Here is a 10410-nt window from a genome sequence, read left to right as displayed (position 1 = left end):
TCTTTTAAGATCGTGGGTCATATGAGACAAATTTAGATACAAGTTGATAGTCTTTAATTGATAAATGAATTATGTCTGAATATTCCATTTGGAATAAGTTCCATAACTTATGGTGGATCCATACTTAAGCCAAGCAATGATTTAGGGCTTTTAACATCATGATTTAAAATCACTTAGAATGAGATTAGATAAAAATCATCCACATTGACCATGTCATGATTTCTCATGAGTTTCCGTTATAATGGATGAAATTTATAGGTCTCATTTTCCTTTTGTCAAATTCTCAGGCCATCCGTAGTCATAAAGCCCTTTGTGGGGCGTTATGCGACACGTGTCGTGCCACGTCACACAGGGGCGTTATATCACTAGAGCCCGTAGTCATAAAGCCCCTACCCATCAATACCTAATTATTAATTTTCGTTTTTATTAATTAATTATAAAAACCTTGCTTTATTTTGATTGGTCCAAACTTTGAAAACAACCCCCATCACCGGCGTTATATATATGGCGGCACCCAACTTTTTTTGTCTCATAAAGCCCCTCGTAGTGGTGTTTGGGGCTTTATATGGGCTTTATGAGGGCATATAATGCCCCACTACACATGCTCTCATTTGCATGATAACAAAAGTGGTGAAAGTGTAAGGTATCATCTAGTTTCATCTTAGTAATGTTTCTATCCAGATATTGAGAACAAATAATATGAGAGTTTAAGGTAAGTGTGACTTTATGTTGACCATGCAAACCTCACAACCTTCATAACATAGCTTAATTATGATACTATATTCTGATTAATCTTCAGAATATGTAAGGTATCGAAAGGCGTTGTTAGAAGACTGCTTATTATGGTTCTTATAGCTCTTAACATTTAATTTTGTCACTAACTCTCATTTTAGTTATTTGTTGAATTCTGGTAAGGAAACTGTCACACCCCAACCAATGGCGGAAACATCGGGATGAGACGAAGTGTGAAGATTGCTCGAGACATCATAACGCTATTTGTGACAATAATTTAATAATCCAAATTTCATTTCCAAATTAAATGTCAAAACATTACAAGAAAAGCAAATAACAACATTGTTCAACATAACATAAACAAAATTGATACAACACTTTAAACCTAAACGTCTAAGTGAGTATTTAGGCATCTTTGCTATCCGTTTTCATTTCATCATCATCAACCTGTAACATGTTTAAAAATACAATTCAATGCACAAGCAAAGGCGAGTATACAAGTTTGGTACGTACATAGCATAAGTTAAAAAGTGTGATCAATTCCTCATGGCAAGCATATGATTCAAGATAAACCTTAAATATGGCATGTGTCTAACATATCAAACCAAGAAAACGCAATATGCTCAAGACATAACCTCAAGTTTACGGGCGGGTCGTTAATCCTATAGCGCTACATATGTCAAGGTTTGGCTCGTACGAAGTTAATGATAAGTTCAACACATAAGAATAACCCAAGTTTAAAGTATCAAGTCATCACGTATACAAGCATGTTATAGGAACGTTCATGTGTTTAACAAAGTGTTCATGTGTAAGTTACTAGGTAAACATGTTACACCCCAAAAGTGGTAAAAGTAAAAAGGGGGAAATACGAGTATACTCACATTGATTGCGTATAAGAATTACTTGAAATCACGCACGAATAACGATTGGAAAAATCCAAGAGAACGAGCAAGGCGATTATCCTAGATATTGAAATACCACATAACGAACTCTTTATTATTTGGTTAAATAAATAATCCTAATATTTAGTTTGATATTAAAATGCAACACATTATAAGTATTTAAGGTTGTAAAAGAATGTTAGTAATTTGTTAATGATTTATTATTTAAGGTTCTATTATAAAAAGGGTAAAAGAAATAATTATAATAATAAAAGAAATGTAAATTGTTAACTTAGTTGGGACTAAAAGAGAATTTAACATAAATGCTCAAAAAGTCGGCCAAAGGAAATGGCAAGAACCGGACTCGCACCTTTGACCTCGCATTTACAAGCAAGCAGCCCGACCAACAGGGCTACGAAAACACGGACCACGGGTCCGTGGCCCGCGACCTAACCCGGGTCAGACAAACACAAGCGCAAGCAACCACCGGACCAGCGCTACACATGTGTTATGTGTTGGTTTTTAAATCATTTAAATGTGGTTTTTTTTTTATTGCCTTCTTCTTCCTTTAACATACCAAGCGAACAGTTAGTTAACATGCTTACTTTTTGTTTTAAACAATATAAATCTCATTGGTCGTTATTAAATAATATGATTTCAATAAATTGAACACTACAAAGATTACTTGAATCAAATTCTTAACAGTAACACATTATATATATGTGAAGTTCATATTTAAACAGCATTGTATTATCAACCAGATTCTTTTGTTTTGCTTAAATAATGATCAACATCAGTTCATCATCTTTATTAAATAGAAATGAACAGAACTGTTTCTCCTTTATCTTTGTTATAAAAGTCTTGATAAGTTACTTGTTTCTTTACAAGTTTTACTGTTATAAGTATGAAAACGAAAAGAGAATAAAAGGTTCATGCATACCGAACAAGACGATTCGAGTCGAGATCCGTCGTGAAAACTCCGACGTGAATTCCGGTTCCGGCAAACTCACAGACAAGCTCCGTTTGGTTTCCAACGAGACTCAGCATGAAACGAAGAGGAGAAAGCGGCTCCCGTTGATGTCCGTCGGTTCCGACGTGAGCTTCTTCTCCGGTTCCGTCGGTTTGGAGTTATATCGAGAGGGAGAGGAGAGTAAAAGAAGTAAGGTGTTGTGGTCGGAGAGCCGCCGTAATGGCGCCTGACTTGATCTCCGGCGGGTGTAAAGGTTTTAGGAAGGTGTTGTGAGGGTAGGTAAATTGGTGGTGAAGGTGTCGGTTAATATAGTGTTCTCACATCTCGCGACTTTTGGAAACCGAATACGTTGTATGCGTATGATAAAGAGTCTTGGTTCAAGTTTGCTTTGGAAAATGGAAATGTGGAAGCATTTAACATCTCGAGAAATCAGCGTGTCGAACTAAAAGGAAATGGCACTTATTCAATACTGGCATTGATTTCTTTTGCTTTTGGCGGCAAAAGAAAAGGAATTAAAGGTATGGAGAATGTTATAAATTACAGTTTACACCCTTGACTAATAAAACTTGATTAACTTAGAATGGTTAACTTGGTTAATTATATAACCTTAAAAACTCATTTCTAACTAACTTGGTTATATAAATAGATCTTTAAATTAATTAATTAATTAAAGAATTAAATAACTTAATTAACTAGTTTAAATAAAAAAAAAACAGATTAAACTTTGTAATTTGTAAATTTAATTAATTTTAATTAATTACACTAATAAATAAATATATTTACAAACGGATCAAATTAACGATAAAAAAACAACCCTTCAACGATTCAGACTTCGAGTTTCAAGGGTTAGGATCCAAATTTTAAAATGGGTCGGGTTTTGGGAACCCATTTTGACGGATGTTACAGTCTCCCCTACTTCAGGAAATTTCGTCCCGAAATTTATTGAAGATGAAGATTTGGAGAACACATTTTGGCTAAAAGAATCGAGAAGGTCTGGTACATTAAATAAAGTGATAACGGTCTATTAAGTATGTTAGTACAAGGATAAAGAATAGGAAAGTAGTTTTAAGGTAAAGAGATAAGTTAGGATTCGAACGTTTAAACAGACTCGATTGTAAACGAGGTTCCTATAGAAGAATAATGGAGAAGAGTAGGAATATAAAAGTGAACGATTGACTACTAATAAACGAAACACGAGTATAAGGATGGTATAGGTATTGATTAGACGAAGGTAGCGCGTTAAGAATGAAGTCTCGTCGTGGGTAATCATATATAATGTGTTTGTGAGTCGTTTAAAGATTGTATTAGGTCCAAAAAAATCTGCAAAACACTGAATTTCTCATAGTACATCTTACGAAAGTTTGGTAACATGGTGAAAACACTTATATATAGGAAGTACCAGCGGCGTATCCACCATGTTTTGACCACGTTATGTCCGTTTCGTTATTCGCGTCATGTTACGTTCCGTGTCTTACCATACACAATAGTACACTCTATGGTTCTCATACGCCTATCACCATAATCTCGTGTGCACCCGTGATTATATTGATCGTCGCATGATCCGCATAGCTTGTACAAGATGTGTATGAATCAGGGTATACATAATTTGAAAATAAAAATGAGTACCTATAAGAATGTATATTTACGTTTTAGTATGTATGAGACCAACGTAAGTGAATCTCTCGCGTTTCACTCGCGCACAGGTACGAATGTATGAATTATAAGTGTGAATAAAAGTATGAGCATAAGTATAAGTTTAAGTATGAATACGCATGTGAGTAAAAGTATGAACATAAAACATATTGTTATGAGTATGAGTATGAGTGCGAGTACGATTAATAATGATTGCGTATATAGTATTATTTGAAACATAACAAATTTAAGCATATAAAAACGATCAAAAGGTTGAGTATGTATAAACAAACGGTTTTAGTGAAATTGTTGTGAGAAATTGACTAAAACATGTACGATGATATGCACGTATAGTTGTTTGAGCAAAACATTGAGTTTATCAAATCAAAATAGATTGAGTTTGACTTGTAATGTAGAATCTAGTTCGTGGATGTCAAAAGTATGTAAAGCATCTATTGATTATGTGAGATGTACTTTGTAAAAGAACGGAGATGCTACTCTTGTTTTAAAAGAATTTACGTACGTTGAAAATTGTCGGTCCCCATGAAGCTTTCTAGCCCACGTGTTTTGAAATTTGAAGGGCGAATTAAGTGGTGTAGAAAAAGTTTTGGAAAATAAGTTCGCTTCATATCCACCAAAACAAGAAATTTTAAATTTTGGAGGGGAAAGCGTCGATCCTTAGAAAAGAGATTTAGCAAAAGGGCTTAGTGATTAATATTTAACAAATGATTTGTTGATGTTGAAAAGAGTCTTTGGTAAAACGATCATATAACATCCATAAGATCTTATAAGTGTATGAGATGGGTCGATTTGATTTTGATTAAGAGTAGAAGTCCCTAGTATGATGGTATATTGTGAACGTGTTTTAGTTATTAAATCGAATATGAAGTTCATGGACAAGAGATTCATTGGACCGATTAAATTGATAGGTAAGGTTTGGAAATTTGTGTAGTAAAACGTTTAAGATATGTTTAAGAATCTCGTGTATATGAGTAAGTGAAAGTAGGTTGTAGTATAAAAAGTACGTTTGGTAAAACAATGTATTTTGAAATCGGTATAAGTAGGTATTTTGAATAATGATAAACAATTTAGGTATAAAATACGATCGAGTTTGTATAATAAGATATTTTGAAGAGACGTTTTGGTAACGATCACCTAGGTAAGGGAATCACCCCTAACTCGTTGATGAGGTCGTTTTAAGAAAAGGGGGAGTGGAGATAATCGTCAAGGTAAGGAAATCACTCCTATCCCGATGATGTGTCTCCATTTGTTGTTAGAAGAGATATAAATAAAATTTTATGAAATCATGCATATGTATAAATGTATGGAAGATTCAATATGATGTGTGTGTGAGAAGAAAATATCGAAAGTAAATTCGAATTTTAAAGATTTCATCGTATGAAATATATAATAGAAACACATGTTTGATTAAAATTTGGATGGTTCCAAAACGGAACTTTGACTAACCAAAGTGGTCGAAAAGTCTTTCGAGTTTGAGGAGCATGCTTTGGCCTAATAGGTAAAATACTCTCGCCGACAAGTCGGTTAACGGTATTTACCCTTCCGGTTACTACATGTCCCAAATTAATCGAAATTTCGAGACTTGGCGGGATTTAAAAAAAATATCAAGGAGTGGAACTAGTCGACAAGGTGCGGGTTTCACCCCTAACTTGGCGATTTCGTATCCTAAGTGTGGTTGGTACTCGTCGGGTCAAAATTTAATTTCAACACTTTGACGAGGGTCCACTAGAATTTAAAATTTGAAATTTCCATTAAGATGTGGATTTCACTCCTAACTTAATGGTGAATTTCGTGCGAAAAATAGAATCAAGCGGGGTGAGAGTCGTTTACCAAATTGTGGGTTTCACGCCTATTTTGGTAAACTCGTCTCGTTCGTATAATATGAGTGTTTTCGAGTTTAAGAAAAAAAATCGAGTAAAATGCCTTGGAAAAAGGCGTATGTTAAAGGAAATAACGAACAAGTATAAGCACATAAAAGGCATGTTGAGAATAACACACAAAGAATAGATCAATAAATCAAAGTGTCGACACATAGTAAACAAGTATTGACACATAAGAATAGCAATTCAAGTATTAACACACAAGCAACTTATATGTTTAAAAGTCAAGGCGAATAAATGAGAAGTGAGTAAAGTAGCATGCAAGAAGTTTCAAGCAATACACGAGAATAAAGCTCTAAAACTATAGACTAGGTTAAAGCATTCCTACTTTTCCTAATTCCCTATAGTTATGGCTCTGATACCAATCTGTCACACCCCAACCAATGGCGGAAACATCGGGATGAGACGAAGTGTGAAGATTGCTCGAGACATCATAACGCTATTTGTGACAATAATTTAATAATCCAAATTTCATTTCCAAATTAAATGTCAAAACATTACAAGAAAAGCAAATAACAACATTGTTCAACATAACATAAACAAAATTGATACAACACTTTAAACCTAAACGTCTAAGTGAGTATTTAGGCATCTTTGCTATCCGTTTTCATTTCATCATCATCAACCTGTAACATGTTTAAAAATACAATTCAATGCACAAGCAAAGGCGAGTATACAAGTTTGGTACGTACATAGCATAAGTTAAAAAGTGTGATCAATTCCTCATGGCAAGCATATGATTCAAGATAAACCTTAAATATGGCATGTGTCTAACATATCAAACCAAGAAAACGCAATATGCTCAAGACATAACCTCAAGTTTACGGGCGGGTCGTTAATCCTATAGCGCTACATATGTCAAGGTTTGGCTCGTACGAAGTTAATGATAAGTTCAACACATAAGAATAACCCAAGTTTAAAGTATCAAGTCATCACGTATACAAGCATGTTATAGGAACGTTCATGTGTTTAACAAAGTGTTCATGTGTAAGTTACTAGGTAAACATGTTACACCCCAAAAGTGGTAAAAGTAAAAAGGGGGAAATACGAGTATACTCACATTGATTGCGTATAAGAATTACTTGAAATCACGCACGAATAACGATTGGAAAAATCCAAGAGAACGAGCAAGGCGATTATCCTAGATATTGAAATACCACATAACGAACTCTTTATTATTTGGTTAAATAAATAATCCTAATATTTAGTTTGATATTAAAATGCAACACATTATAAGTATTTAAGGTTGTAAAAGAATGTTAGTAATTTGTTAATGATTTATTATTTAAGGTTCTATTATAAAAAGGGTAAAAGAAATAATTATAATAATAAAAGAAATGTAAATTGTTAACTTAGTTGGGACTAAAAGAGAATTTAACATAAATGCTCAAAAAGTCGGCCAAAGGAAATGGCAAGAACCGGACTCGCACCTTTGACCTCGCATTTACAAGCAAGCAGCCCGACCAACAGGGCTACGAAAACACGGACCACGGGTCCGTGGCCCGCGACCTAACCCGGGTCAGACAAACACAAGCGCAAGCAACCACCGGACCAGCGCTACACATGTGTTATGTGTTGGTTTTTAAATCATTTAAATGTGGTTTTTTTTTTATTGCCTTCTTCTTCCTTTAACATACCAAGCGAACAGTTAGTTAACATGCTTACTTTTTGTTTTAAACAATATAAATCTCATTGGTCGTTATTAAATAATATGATTTCAATAAATTGAACACTACAAAGATTACTTGAATCAAATTCTTAACAGTAACACATTATATATATGTGAAGTTCATATTTAAACAGCATTGTATTATCAACCAGATTCTTTTGTTTTGCTTAAATAATGATCAACATCAGTTCATCATCTTTATTAAATAGAAATGAACAGAACTGTTTCTCCTTTATCTTTGTTATAAAAGTCTTGATAAGTTACTTGTTTCTTTACAAGTTTTACTGTTATAAGTATGAAAACGAAAAGAGAATAAAAGGTTCATGCATACCGAACAAGACGATTCGAGTCGAGATCCGTCGTGAAAACTCCGACGTGAATTCCGGTTCCGGCAAACTCACAGACAAGCTCCGTTTGGTTTCCAACGAGACTCAGCATGAAACGAAGAGGAGAAAGCGGCTCCCGTTGATGTCCGTCGGTTCCGACGTGAGCTTCTTCTCCGGTTCCGTCGGTTTGGAGTTATATCGAGAGGGAGAGGAGAGTAAAAGAAGTAAGGTGTTGTGGTCGGAGAGCCGCCGTAATGGCGCCTGACTTGATCTCCGGCGGGTGTAAAGGTTTTAGGAAGGTGTTGTGAGGGTAGGTAAATTGGTGGTGAAGGTGTCGGTTAATATAGTGTTCTCACATCTCGCGACTTTTGGAAACCGAATACGTTGTATGCGTATGATAAAGAGTCTTGGTTCAAGTTTGCTTTGGAAAATGGAAATGTGGAAGCATTTAACATCTCGAGAAATCAGCGTGTCGAACTAAAAGGAAATGGCACTTATTCAATACTGGCATTGATTTCTTTTGCTTTTGGCGGCAAAAGAAAAGGAATTAAAGGTATGGAGAATGTTATAAATTACAGTTTACACCCTTGACTAATAAAACTTGATTAACTTAGAATGGTTAACTTGGTTAATTATATAACCTTAAAAACTCATTTCTAACTAACTTGGTTATATAAATAGATCTTTAAATTAATTAATTAATTAAAGAATTAAATAACTTAATTAACTAGTTTAAATAAAAAAAAACAGATTAAACTTTGTAATTTGTAAATTTAATTAATTTTAATTAATTACACTAATAAATAAATATATTTACAAACGGATCAAATTAACGATAAAAAAACAACCCTTCAACGATTCAGACTTCGAGTTTCAAGGGTTAGGATCCAAATTTTAAAATGGGTCGGGTTTTGGGAACCCATTTTGACGGATGTTACAGAAACGTATAGACTAGAGCCAACTAATCATGTGTTAGCAGGAATATTAAAATTAGCCGACTTAAATATCATTAGTAGTTGACTACCTAATTAACTTATCCAACTGTTCTTTTGAATAATGGATAATCTCGTTGCTTATGCCTAGTCTAATGGCATAATTATGCAGTGAGATTCTCCCTTAAAGAACCTTAGAGTTGGAATTTTGTACTTGTATTTTGACGATGGACCTTAGAACAATCCTCTTTTAAGGTTTCAGTGGTTGTAAGGTGAATAACATCTTATTTTCCAGTTTCAAACATTTATTTCTTTGTACATATGTTGCTTATCAACACACTCATTTTCCTTTGGTACTTTTGAGTGTTATAGTTGATTTATAAGGCATTAAATGGTACAAGTGAAAATTTTAGTATGTAATGTACTGGAAAATGCACTTATTTCCATGCGTAAGCCCTTATGGGTCATGGTACTATACATTATGATGTATTCATGAATGCCACTTAACCTTATAGTTTAGAATCTATATCTCTAATAAAGCAAACCACTGGGGGACTCATGTCACCCTATGGTTGATGCCAAATTAGCAAACACGTGGCATATGTCTTAGGGGCAGATTGATTTAGCTTATGACATATGCTTCTTCTTTGCTATCTCACTCTCATTCTCTCATAACCGTTAATACCATTAATCTGAAACCCTAATCGCCGATTCCTCTACCTCCTTCGGATCACAATCTGCCTCTTTCGGATCTCACTCAACAATCGACGGTAATGTCCGACAGAGTTAAGGTAAGATTGATCTCAAATTTGACATTGTTTAGTCGATTCGCACCATCCAATCTCTTCTGCGTCGCTCATCTAGGGTTTCTTCCAGAAATCGCAGTAGGTACTATTTATAACCATACTATTATTTTGTTTTGGTTTTGATTTTTTATTGATTTTGATTATCAATTTGGTCAATCAGAAGGAAGTGGTTGCAGTTTTTAGGAAGAAGAAAGTGAAAATGAGTTCTTCAGAGAGCAAATCAAAGCATTGTTATGGTAGTATGGATTTAGGTAATGATTTTTTAAGAAGCATACTTGATTAATGGCTTCCTCCTAATCAAAGACTGAAACCCTAAATCTTTCTTGATTTCGCTATTTGAAAACTCAAAACCCTAGATTGAATCATCGCCTTTTTGTCTGTTGTTTAATCTGAAATTTGAATTGTAATAAGGATGATCCGCAGGAAAGTGGAGGAGTGAAATGAAAATATTATAAGGGGTTTGATGAAGCTTCCTCCTAATCGAAGATGCATCAACTGCAACAGCTTGGTATGAGTTCCTCCCTAATAGATTCTTTGTGAAATGTGTGCGGTTTCATGTTT

The 10410-nt window shown here is 34.4% G+C and overlaps 1 long non-coding RNA gene across 1 annotated transcript; it reads left to right on the top strand.

The window, feature by feature from the left end:
* Positions 1–9800: 9800 nt before the first annotated feature.
* Positions 9801–10068, top strand: LOC118486279. The gene is made up of 2 exons (XR_004878221.1): positions 9801–9931; positions 10010–10068. It is a non-coding gene; the product is annotated as an uncharacterized LOC118486279 (long non-coding RNA).
* Positions 10069–10410: the final 342 nt, after the last annotated feature.

The sequence above is a fragment of the Helianthus annuus genome, chromosome 14 (genome assembly GCF_002127325.2).
Source record: "Helianthus annuus cultivar XRQ/B chromosome 14, HanXRQr2.0-SUNRISE, whole genome shotgun sequence".
NCBI classification, from domain to species: Eukaryota; Viridiplantae; Streptophyta; class Magnoliopsida; order Asterales; family Asteraceae; genus Helianthus; species Helianthus annuus.
This window is presented reverse-complemented; position numbering and strand designations above follow the sequence as displayed.